The sequence below is a fragment of the Alligator mississippiensis genome, chromosome 3 (genome assembly GCF_030867095.1).
Source record: "Alligator mississippiensis isolate rAllMis1 chromosome 3, rAllMis1, whole genome shotgun sequence".
Taxonomy (NCBI): Eukaryota; Metazoa; Chordata; order Crocodylia; family Alligatoridae; genus Alligator; species Alligator mississippiensis.
The window spans coordinates 296,031,782-296,044,995 of record NC_081826.1 but is presented as its reverse complement, the minus strand read 5'-3'; positions in this window follow the sequence as shown (position 1 = coordinate 296,044,995).

The window sequence follows — 13,214 nt, the reverse complement described above, 5'->3', positions numbered from 1 at the left end:
TGACCTTTATTTTTAATTCTTCCCTCTTTATTCAGCTTTGTAAAAATCTTGTGTGTCCTGTGCACATGCACAGCACAAAACAGGGGGTGTATATTATCCACACACACGCACAAGAAACACATCCCCACAGTGTGATTAATACTGCCCTTAAAACATTATAGGAAAAATAGTGCAGCCAGCAAACTCAAAATAATCTGTATTGTTCTACAGCGTTTGCAACTTAGTGAGGTGAATTAAAGTGCTTTGAACTTCAAGCTGGTGTCTCAGTAAAAGTTTGTGCAAACATGGAAATGTAGGCCCAACTGTGGGTTTTGTTTTTTTTTTTCTAATGACTTCAGTGATAGCATGGCTGGGCTCTTTATATTTCAATTAGATGCAGAATTATTCTTTGCTTCCTCTCCTAATGGTGGCGATGTGCACTGTTTAACAGTTGCTGTACGGCATGCCAGCTCTGACTGCATTTCAATCATGCCCGGGCAAATTATTCACAGTAACCATTGCACTGTGTACAAATGAATGTATAAATATACACACACATAGTGGTAGTGATATCCCTTTGATAAATTGCATAGTTGCGTGGCATTTAAGTTGTTGGTTTTCATATATCAAATAGAGCTTTAACAGGCTTGAGATCTGTCTCTGTAGCTCTTTTAGTGCATAAAATCCTCATTTCATCCCACATGGTATGGATCCAGGACTGCATATTCATGGACCTGTATTTCAGACGCATGTAATTTTGTCCGAAAAGAAGGGAAGAATGTGTGTGTGTGTGCGTGTGCATGTGCGTGTGCATGTGTGTGTGTGGGGGGAGGGGGGCAGTAGTTGTAAAGTGTGATTTGAGTTTGCTTTCTTTCTAAACAGAGGCTGCTGAAAAGCTACCTGGCTGTCCAGAATATTAGAAGTAATCCTGGCAAGGATGGGGTGATTTGGTGAAAGGTAAAAGACACCTGTCATTTGTCATGTGTTTCTGCATTTTCCCCCTCTTGAACTCAGGGAATATATGAATGTCTCTGAAATAAAGCACCATCAGCCTTTGCCATCCATTAGTCAAATTTGCCCACAACTGCCTTTCCTACCATTTTCCCTTGCTTCCCTTTGTGCCTGGGAGAAGATCAGTGTCAATATGTGCAAAGCCATTGCACTCTCTTCTTTCAAATCCTTTCTTCGAAACTCAGCTCTGATGCCTATCAGACACTCAGCCAACAGCTAAGCAATAAAGCCTCGGAGAAACACTTAGGCAGCCAGTTGTATTTGGTTGCAAAAGCAGTAATTGCTACATTTGGGAAGTATCTCTGTGTAACTTAGACTCACCTTTTACTTTCCCACCTGGTTCCTTGTCATAGCCACCTGTTGCTTCTCATCTTACACAAAAAACTATAAGGACTCTGAAAAAGGGAATGTCTCTTTGTTAAGTGTGAAGACAGTGGGCTCATCTACACAAGACGCTTCATGTGCAGTAGCCTAATAACACTGTGAAGTAGCGTGCCGGGCAAAAACCGTGCTAATCCACAATTGTGCAGTCATATTAGGCTACTGCGCAGTAATTGTCAGTAAAAATGACTGCACGGTAACTGTAGTTACTGGGCATTTAGTCAGTACTTCCTTCAGCTAGTGCTAAACTTAAACGAAACATTAAGCAGTAACTACTGCGCATTAGTGAACATGTAGACATGCCCAGTGTGCAGCACATTGCTATCTGCCCGGGGACGGAAGGTATCACAGCCACCTGAATAAATATTAATATCACTAACACCCAGCTCCACGTACCCCAGCTCCTTCAGGTTGAGACTCTCATCAGTTCAGACTTCTGAGACCTACTAATATGGCCTGACATAACAAATTAACAACAAGGGAAGTTCACAGAAGGGCAACCCTGCCCAAGTGTGCCAAAGATATTAGCATTCATTTTGCAACCTCGTCTCCGGTTTGTGTGAAGTTGATGGTTGGAGGTTACGCTTTCATTAAAAATTGACAACATTTTAAATGGTAATCAAAACTGCTTGTCCTTTCTACCTCTATTTATCTTGGGGGAGGAGGGGAGCGGGGGGGGGAAGAAAGAAATAAAAAGAAGAGGGACAAGAAAAGAGAGAGCAAAGCATAAAAGAAACCTGACTTTGAACTGCAACAAATAGACTCTATCCTCCCCGCCCCTCCCTCCTTCTGTGTACTACAGATAAGAGCTATGCAGATTGAATGTCAGGACCCTAGCAGCAAGAGGGAAAGCTTGGTTTCAGGAGTTCAGGTTGCTCTTTGCTGGAAGAGAAGGTAAAAGGCCACTGGTCTAGAAGGGAGTGGGAAAAAAAGGCTGAAGAAAATGCTTTTCAGTGGCAATACAATTCAAAAACGTACATCGTTTTTCCTCGTGGGGAAGGGGAGAAACAGCAGTTCAAGCAAATACACTTAGAAAAATACTTAAAAAGCATATTCATAGAGTCTAAAATATGTATTATGTCTAATCCTCTGACACAGCATATTATTTAAGGAAAGGATTGAGGAAGTAGCTAACTGGAAGAATGCAGCCTCTACCCTAAACATACTTACATTTGAGGAGGGGAAAAATATATATATGCATTTTGTTTTTCAATTCCCGTCTTCCCCATAGAATAAGGTATAAAAAACCTGTGACTGAAACTGGCTTTTTGTTTATTTGCTTTACTTTATCTCTCTCTTGACCAAGTTTTTTTTCCCGAAGAAAACAAATACACATTTCAGAAAACTAGGATTTTTAAGCAAATCTGACCAAAAGAAAAATGTTTGTTTGGATGCAACAGATACTCTCTATGGAAGGAGTAACGTGCAGCGAAGCGAAGCAAAGGGAGGCGAAGTGAGGAAGGGAAGATCCCACACCAGTCCTATTCAAGTGCTTCCAAAGTCCTTTGCTATCCAAAGTACCTTTGCTATCCAAAGCAAGCTAGTTGCTATTCTGCAAGCAAGATGTAACCTCACCTGGGAGGTAAGTAAGAGTGGGTAGATGAATAACTAATACAAAACAATTCCAAAGCAATTCATATACATAGATGTGTTTCCTTTTACCTTTAATCAAACCTAAGCCAGTATGTTCAAACTGCCTGCATTTGCTAGCTTCCAAAAGCCATGCTCAGATACCTAAATGCATGGACTTGGAAGCATAACGCTCCATGAAAACCCAGCCAGCAAGCTGGTGGGGGGAGCTTATGGCACCAGGGGAGCTCCTTTCCCCCAGTCCCCAGTTCGTGGCACTGCAAAAAGCCAGACTGAGCAGCCCCATGTTGCAAATCCTGGCTGCAGCTGTCAATAGGCTGAGACAGAGTGGAGGAGTGGACCCCCCAGTGCATGCACCCATCCCAGCTTCCCCACCACAAGACCCCAGCCAGCAAGCGGGGGGGCTTGCATTGGGGGAGAGTCCTTTCCACCACCCCCTTCTTGAGGCTCCTGACAACAGCAGCCAGGAGTTGTATCAGGGGGCTGGTTGCCAGGGCTGGCTTTTCACTCTGCTGGGAGCTGGGGCCGGGGACGAGGGAGCCCTTTTGCTGCACAGGCCTAGCCCGCCTGTCCCCCTGGACTCCAGCCAGCAGGTAGCAGGGGTGGTGGTGGTGGTGGTGGGGAGGGAGGGTCATGGCGCTGCTGAGAGTCACCAGCTGGTGGGGGGATGGAGCTACAGAAAGGGGCTGCTGCAGCAACCTCGTGGGAGGTGTGCGGGAGCTCCCCTCGCCTGCTGGCATTGGCCAGCGCAGCTTCCTCCACCCCCATGGAGCAGTGAATGTCTGTTCAGTTCATTCCTGCTCTTATAGCCCTTTAAGTAAAGTGCAATAATTAAAGCACTCCTGCCAGGGGCGTTTTTGACCACCTGTGCTTAGCTTATATGTATTAACATCAGAGTCCCAGCCAAACTCCTTTACAGCCAGCCGCTCATAAATTCCCTTGTGCATTCTGTTAGATCAAGTATTCTTCTTCCCCTGTGCTGAAATGCTAGAAATCACTGCTGGGCAGTACTAAATGTTACACAGTCCCCCTAGAAGTGACAGCATTTCAGGACTGGCTACAGCTATGTAAAAAAGAAGTTTGCAAAGCTTGTTGAGATTCCTTTGGGAGGCTATCTGAAATGTAAGATCCTATTATTATGAAATCCTAGTCAGCCATAGAATTAGGATCCCAAAGCAGAGACTGAAATAAATATCCCCTTTAAGGGGGGAAAAAATGAAGAAAAGGATCAAATTAATAATATTTCAGGCATTTTTATTTTAAATTAAAATGCATGGTTTAGACCATATTTCAATTATCAGCTCAACATTACTCCTTAAGCAAATGACTAGAGTTAACAAGAGAGCTACTACATATTGAATGCATTGATTTTCTGCTTGGTATAAACTCTAAATAGCCGATTAGAAAGCTGTGAATCAGAAGGACTCAGTGTACCTAATATACCCAGCAATAAATTACAAGCTGAAAGCCGTACGAATCTTTGAAGGAGAAATGTATTCTAAGCATGTGACTGTAGAAGTTAAATGTATAAATGTTAATGGCATCCCAGCCCTATCTACCAATTTAAGAAATAGTCCACATTTTGATATGCATATCAAGCTAATGCAGAAAACTATTGAGCTTAAAGGTAAAAAGATACCTCAGATTTATTTAAAGGAAAAATATTACTGTGAAATGAATACTTAATTGAACAACCTATAATTGAAGGCTTATGCTATACTATGCTTTCTCTTTGCCATCGCTGTCATGATAGCTCAATAGGTAGCATCCGCACCTCTGGGCCGGACAAAACTTCAAGAGCTACACAAATGGGCCATCTTCTTAGTGGTGTAATTACACTGTGAATTAAAGTGCATGAGCGAGGATGCTGTGTTTTGGTGATCTGGACAGAGGAGGGGGAGCTGTCTTGCTCTCAAAGAAGGGGCCCTAGTATTCTGCTACAGGAGGAATGGCTAATGTGAAATGTTATCTTGAAGTCCCTCCTAGCTACCTGTCTGTCTGTCATATTCTTATCCCGGTGCTAGCTACCTAGCTGTCCAACTGCTTTAATTAGTTGTCTATCTATATATCTTGGCCCTTCATAACAGCTATATCCAACTGCCTATCTTTCTACTGCAAGTAGTTGTCTATCTGTCTACTAGGATACTCGTAGGAGCTCTGTCCGTCTATCACATATACAACCTATTTCTCTAGTACCAATCACTACCATCTTTGTGTTTCTGATGAATGCCTAGGGAGATGTTTGATGACAGTTTGTAAGTTCTTTGAGACAGGACCGAACAGTTCATTATGTGTGCGTACAGCACCTAACACAATGAGGCCCTGACTCCTGATTGGAGCCTCTGGCAGTACTGCAATAGCCATAATGCTATTACTAGTAGTCTTTGCCTCAGGGGACAAAGACTTCATTTGTCAAGTCCTACTGGCTGCGATGCTCATTTCCTTATGCTATGCCTTCCACAGCACAAAGACCATAGGTTATGAAGTGGCAGGGGTGTTTGTTATTCAGATACTGCTAATATCCAACAACTCACTGTCAACTTTGAGGGGGTCTACATTTATGTACATGAATTCATATTTTGAATTTATGTTTTGACAATGTAGCACCTATGTTAGGCTTTCAAGTGACACTTCGTTGTCCACAAACACGGCAGTGTCTAAATGGGACCCCGAGTACTGAAACCTGCAATGAAAGCGGGTAACTTTGGATAAGGAAATTGGAAATCTTGACTCCAAATATGGGTGCTAATGTGGCAGAAATAGGACATTTAATTCATTATTTGCCTTTTTGATGCCTTGTGGTACTAATTCTGCATGATAGAGCCTGGGGAGTATGGAAAATGGCTTGTGCTTCATATCATTATATTGCACTTCTTTCATCTGATTGTTTCCAACCCCTCCCTCCCACCCCAGTCCGATTTCAAAGTTCAGTTTAAAATAGATTTTTTTTTCTTTTAGGTTTGTAAGTTAACAAATGCATATTTGAGCATCTGCTGTGTTTCAGAAGGAAGCCTATCTATAGAAATCTCAGCTGTCTGACTGGGCATGACTAAGCTGCCATTCCACCACTTAGAAGTCCTTAAAAACCTTGCCGCTAACTGGACAATAAATGTACAGAATATTCTGATTTGGCAGGAAATTCAGTCTCCCTGGAAGGATTTCTTTGTTGAAAAATTCCTTACCAGTGCTATGACTGCTTTCACGGGAACAGGCTAGGTACAGGCAGTGTAGTAATTTGGGATTATATCTGTCTCCCCATCTGATTTTGCAAAGACCACGTTGAATGCACATGACCACGTTGAACGCACATGACCATTTTGAGCATCAGAACAATGATTTCTGACTGTCTGCTGCAGCCACTATGTTGGATGGCATCAGAAATCATGCTAAATGAGGCCAAGTGCCCAGGAGTTTGACCTTGAATGAGAGAGAAATCACAGGAGATGAGAAATCAAATCACCTTCCATGGAAGATCATGGAGATGATTGGGTCAGGCATCAGGTGCTATGCGTCTCTGATGCTGATTTCACAAAGGGAGGATGGGAAAAAAAAAAACTCAGAGGAAGAATGAAAAGTTGAGATGTGTTTCAAACTGCATTAAAAAAGTCATGCTCTTTGGAACGGGTGGAAAAATAAGCCCGAGCTGGAGGAGAGGAGCCAGGTGGGACCTGGATCTCTGTGAGGACTTTGTGGGGTTCAGGTCCTGTTTTGTAGACCCAAGAAGTTAGGAGAAACTTTCAATACACATCTCAGCCAATAGCTGAACCACCATCCTTTGGGATCTTTCCTTGTTTCGCACATCTATAGGGCATCCCATGGAATGGTCTTGGTCCTTCCTGTTAAGATAAAACAAATAGGAAATGAGTGGCAAACTTCAATTTATGCAGGGTTTGAGCAGTGCAGGAAACTGTAACCAGGAAACTGTAACTGGCCCTGTGATGCTCTCCTCCCTCACCTGTGCTAAAATCGAGAAGAAGAAGAAAAATTAGAACCACTATATTTTTATAATAGATCTATGATTCCTCAGCAGTAGTTCAGGCTTCAGGGGTTCAGCCCCTGAAGCAAAGAGATGAATGAGCACAAGAATTCACATTCACAGCAGGCAACGGTTTACCCTGATTTAATAATGTGTGACCACGATATAACCACAGATAACCACTGATAATATATTGACACAAAATGGGTTATATCTACCATTTGTTCAAAGCCAGTGGCCAGTAGGTCACCACGGTTTTAGCAAGAAACAAACTAGCCAAAAATAATAATAATAGAAAAAGAAAAGAAAAAGGCCATTTACCCTTGAAATCAGTTATCACACCATCTAGCAATTTGCTATGACTCTGCATGTTTAAAGACAATATTGAAGCAAAGCAAGGTTTGGTTGTGCTGTTTTTAACACCATGTGGCAGGCCTCATAAAAATGCTTTGCAAAAATATATTGCATTAATTCCAAATTTCTGTAATTAAAATATGCTTATTCTAAAAGGGGTACAACTCATTAGAGCTCTGAATCCTAGACTACATAATTAGTAACGAGACACATTTTCTGGAACTCTTTTTAAGAGGATGAAATATAAGCATCTTGCAGATCAGCTCTTGCCAAGGGGAAAAAAAGTGGAATTTATAAAGCCACATTCTGTCTGCTCTGACACTCTTGCACTTGGAATAGTGTTCACTTGCAATGCGGAGGAGTAAGGCCCAACCCCGTGTGGCAATTCATCCACACGGCACGTTGCACCTGAGCTGCAGACCTTTGGCATCCAAGGTCTTCCAGGTCGCATAACATTCCACCTATATAGAGCACAGGATGTGATCGTGGGCAATTGTGTAGCCCTATCAACTCATGGAGTTCTTGGAACTTATATATGTGACTGGATCAGGCCTGCCTAATACTTGAATTGTAATAGTGGCTGTGGTGATACAGTAGATAAAGCCTCACCTTTCCCTTCTGCATCAATCTGCTGCCAAAAGAATCATGAAAAATGGACCACTGATACGTTCATAGTTAGGTAAGACATAAAATTGAGCTCTAATTACATTATGACCCCCATAAACTTTTTTGTAATAATAGAGTTGTTAAGAGCTCTGGTATCTTGGGCCAAATTCTAATTTTCTTGCCTAAAATCCCCCCTATAAATTCAGCTGAACACAATCGCCTTCTTCGTTTTATCTCTTGCAGTGTTGTGAAGTATTTCTGGGCACCGTTAAACTTGGAATGCTTCACTTCACATGTGGTTACATTCCACAGTGCTTGAAGAGATTATACTGTATGTTGCTCCCAGCATAATTTTCATTTCACTTAGATGAAAGATGTCATATAAATGTAATCTTATTATTTTGTTCTGACACAACAAAATCGAAAGAGAGAGAGGACAACAATAGAGTTGTATAGAAATAATTCTGGGATTCTGTAGAACTCTACATAGAATAAGATCGCTCTATGGGATTTTTACATCATTATGTGGAATTCTATAGGAAATTGTCTCCTTGTAATAGAAGTCTAAAGATTGGTTTCCAGATCCTGTAGCAACTTTAGCATGCTCTATTACATGGCTTTTCCCCGAAAGTAATTTCTAATAGAAGCAAGACAGCAACATATACAGAATCCTAGTCAATGAAATGGTGAGCAACCAACTATGCATGTCATAAAACATGCAGTATTGTCAAATTCCAAGATTGGAACCTGAATGAAACCCATTCTCTACCCATATAAGACCAGCTTAAAATAAAAGAAGAGTTCCTTTAAAATAAGTTTTGGCTCTTTTTTCTCCTCTTCTAATTTCTGAGCCTTTGGATTGTGCTTGCTTCATGTTTCCAAGGTTTTCTTTTTTTTCTTCCTCTGCTGCCATTGGTTCCAAAAACTTTCATTTTTTTCTAAATAAACCTGAGATTCTCATGCAAACTTATGTTTTCACCAGCAGAGGCTTCCAGAAAAACACCATCATATGGCTCATGAGAAAAATAACAAGTTAGTAAAATTGTATATGTGCTGATTTAAAATAACTTTATGTTTCCCTAGATTCACAGATTTTAAGACCAGAAAGGACCATTATGTTCATCCACTCTGAATTCCTACATAAAACAGGCCATAGAGTTTTCACCCAATATTCCATGCCTCATGCCCAACCACTTGCAATTGAGCTAAACTACCTCCTTAAAGCAGACATCCAGTCTTGATTTAAAGACTGTGCAATTGAGAGGGTACCAAACCCTTTGGTAAACTCATCCTGAAGTTAATCACACACACTGTTAAAAATATGCATCTTCCAGCCATTGGAAGATTTAAGAGCCCTCTGTATTAACGCTATTATCACAGTTGGTGGACCAAATTCACTACTGGTGTAAATGAACCCAGCTGCACTGAGGTCAGTGGGATTATATCTGCGTGCTCCACTGAGGGATCAGGAGCCAGGAAGTTTCCAAACGGAGAAGACCAGTTACTGTGAGGGCTGTAGGATGATAGTTAGATATAGGGACAAGCATCTCAGGTTTGAGGCCACATCTGCCTAGTGATCAGCCTAAGCAGAGTAAATAGATGCTTTTCTGTGAGAGAGAGAGGTGGATATTTACTGCTTTATCCTACACTCACTAATCCTCCTATGCCACAAATGGCAAACTTATCCCATGAGAACTTTTATGACTTCCTAGCAGAGGGTAAATCCAGGTGTAGCACAGTGAACGCATCTATACATGCACAGTCACTGAGCAGTAATTTGGGTCGCTGCACAGTAACTAAAAATTATTGCATAGTTCAGGCACGCATCTACATGTGCACACCTGTGCTATACAGTAACTATGGCAACTTACGCTGACTTGGGCGTAAATTCGGTACCTACATGATGCAGGTAACAAATTTATGCCCGAGTAGTTACTGTGCAGTAAGGTACATATAGACACGTTACTGCACAGTAACCGTGTGTGTGTGGACTGACTTGGGACTAATCTTAGTCCCAAATCAGTGCACACACAGCGTTACTGCACTATAATACCTGCACGTGTAGATGCCAGCATAAAAACAATTTACTGTGCAGTAATTTACTCCGCAGTAAATTACTGAGGAGTAAATGCATGTGTAGACATGCCCACTCAGTATTTAATGCAATTCCATCAACACAGCTACCATTGTGATCTTTTAGGGCCTTTGTAGTAACAGTGTTTGGGTTCCCAGGTTGCAAATCTATAGTGGCCTCTTAAGGGCCATGTAGCTATAGAGATAAAATGTCCATGTTGCCCTGGGTCCTGCCTAAGAGTTTCTGATGGGGAAAAGGTGGTTCTGACTCTTGTGCGGTCCTTCATATGAAGTTCATTAGAAAAGGTCAGTGTGAATACTCAGAATATTCCCTGGACATATCCATTCCTGACTGAGATGTCCATCCTGCTATGACCTCATATTTCCCTGTTGTGGGGGATGTCAGGGAGGTGTCAGGGAAGGGAAAGGGGGGAAAAAGAGGGGCCCTGTGAAGATTTCTGCATCCTTAAAGATGGAAAGTTTTGAACAGGAAGGGGAAAAAAAGTTTTTATGACCATCTTATTGTCTGCAAAATGCCAGGAGCTTTTCAAAGTAATAGCAACCTGTGTAAAAGAGAGTATGAACTAAAATGAGCTTTTATTGCTTCAGATACAGCCCTGTTCCCCTTCTTGTAGTGGCACATAAGCTTTTCAACTGCCTTGGCACTAAAAAATACTGAGCAGCAATGCTTGGCAAACAGGAATTTATCTGGCCTATTAAATTTTCATATTTAGGAACCCTGTAAAAATGAACAGGGAGACATGGTTAAACTTTTTAATTAGACCAATTTTCTCTGCACACAGCAGTTACCCTTCTGGTTGTCAAACTAAAATGCTCTCACATCTGGTCATATTTTGAGTTCCATGTCACTCTGTATATGGCTTTCATAGCACCTTTCAAACAGGTGGATTTTATTATCCCTCTGAACCAGTTAGTGTCTAAGGTGCCACCCTGCTCCTACCCTATTGTATGGATCAGTGATCATTCAGATCAGCCCAGCATCCATTGTTACAAATGCTTCAGGTTCTTTGTGCCAGCTAGGGATTGGTTTTCTGAGATACTTGGCATCCACAACCTCATCTCAAATCCACGGGAGGTATTTGCATGTACTCATCAGCCGAGGAAAAAACCTAAATTCTTAGGTTCCACCAGCTAAGCACTCAAAACTGAAGCACCCATAATTCATGTTTACTTTACAAAATGCAGCTACGGACAGCAATATATGAAGGCATCAACACAGCAGGCCCTCTTTGCTTAGAGCTGCTGTTGAAGTCCACAGAAGGTATTTTAGGATAAGACCCTTGTCCGAAGCACACCTGCGTGAAGTCCGGGGCTTCCTTGGAACAGTTCTTTGATTTAGGTTTGTACTAGGTTTATATTCCTATGTCTACAGGAAGTCTTGGCATCTAAGAATAAACCCCACAATAGGAAATTCAGTCAACCCCTCTGAGTTTCATCAGGTTTACTATAATACCTTCTGTCAAGGGATGACCGGGACATGAACTTGACCCTAGAGGGTCACAGCCAAGGGGAACAGGACCAGACCAAGCCAGGAACAGATACGGTCCAGACTGCAGTCAAGAGATCGGAAGGGAGATCCAGAAATCAAGGTCTGCAAGGGACTGAGACATGGCGTCACAAATTGTGACCCACAATCCAGGGAGGGGGTCAGAACTGGGGTGCGTGTCTTTAGTGGGGAAGCTTATTTCTATGCCAGAACTGAAGCAGAGGGAAACTGTAATGGTTGCACAGGGGGCCATGAAGGCTTCTGGGTTTCTGCTGCTCCCTGCTGTCTCAGATAGGGAGGGGTGGAGTGTATGCTGCAGCATCAGTTATCTTTAACCTTTTCACAGCCACTGCTGAACGGGAAGTCACTTTTGACTGAGTAGACAAGAGCTGCTGCTAATATGACCGTGGCTGTGAAAGGGCTAAAACTCACTTTTAGCTGATCATTGATGGTCAGGATCCAGCCACAACTGGGATTTCTGCCTGCCTAAAGGTGTGCATCTTATTTGGGGAAATGTGGCATGTGAGGAAATACGGTAACTCCTGCTTGAGTTCAGTACAAGACTATACATAAACTCCTGAGCTGCTGGGAACACACATGAATGCCAGTAAATTTCATGAGAAACATGGTTTACCCATGTGAGAAAAATGGCAATTTTTGGAACTTCTGCTGGGCCGCAGTTTTGTAACACCAGCAATTGTTGAGTAATGCTCCATAATGCTGCTGTAATCGGAAGATGAGGCATTTCAGGGAATGCTGCTGAAATTACTTCCTTGTGTATTAAATCTCACTGTTTTTTTCTTGGTGGCATTTTTGTTTTAAATGTCAGGACATTTGCTGTTGTTGCTGTTGCACTGGCCTTGTTAAAAAAATCAATTATGTCCAATTCTGGTATCCCAAATTCTAAAGGAGACTGAAAAATTGAGACGTTTTGGAGAAGAACCTTAGGAATGATTAAAGGCTTCTGAAGTGGGCTTTAAAGGACAAGAGTCAAGGAACTTGGCCTGTTTCACTTATTGAAGAGAAAGCTAAGAGATAAATTGGTCACTGTTATACATACCTGCAGCAAAGACAGAAATTAGGTAACACGGCCTTCTTTAGTTTCACTGCCAACAAGATCTAATTCCTGGAAGTTGAAGATGGATGAACTTAGGATAGAGCAACTGGTCTTGTGGACACCACCAACTTCAATATTGCAGTACCTAAAACTGGTGCAAGTCCCAGGAGGGGGATTCTAAGAAACAGGCTTGGGTTCCCTAATACAGTTGGCAAGATGGTCAATTAACCAGTCAAATACTCTCAATTGTATGCATATTTTTTGACCGGTCAAAGATTATAGCAATTTTACAGAAAAAAAAAAATTGTTGTTGTTGTGGTTGTAATTTTCTTGACATACATATTTTTATTGTTTTTTTGACACATTTCTTAACAAAAAATTATATTTTTTTCTGTATTTTATTTATACTGGGGGGGGGGGGGGGTTACAATTTTTGACAGATATTTGGCCAGTCAATTGACCACCCTTTATTTGACTTGTCAAATACCCAACCCTATTCCCTATACAATCAGTCTTGAAGGGGCATTAGGCCATGCTGAAGGGTAATTTGGAAAGCCCAGTTGCAAACTACGATCAGGCTTTTGGAAGTCATTATATCCACAGAGATTTTTGAAGAACACTAATGAAATAGCTTGCAGAAGTTTATATGAAGCACCTGTATGCACAAGCTATAGCAGGGG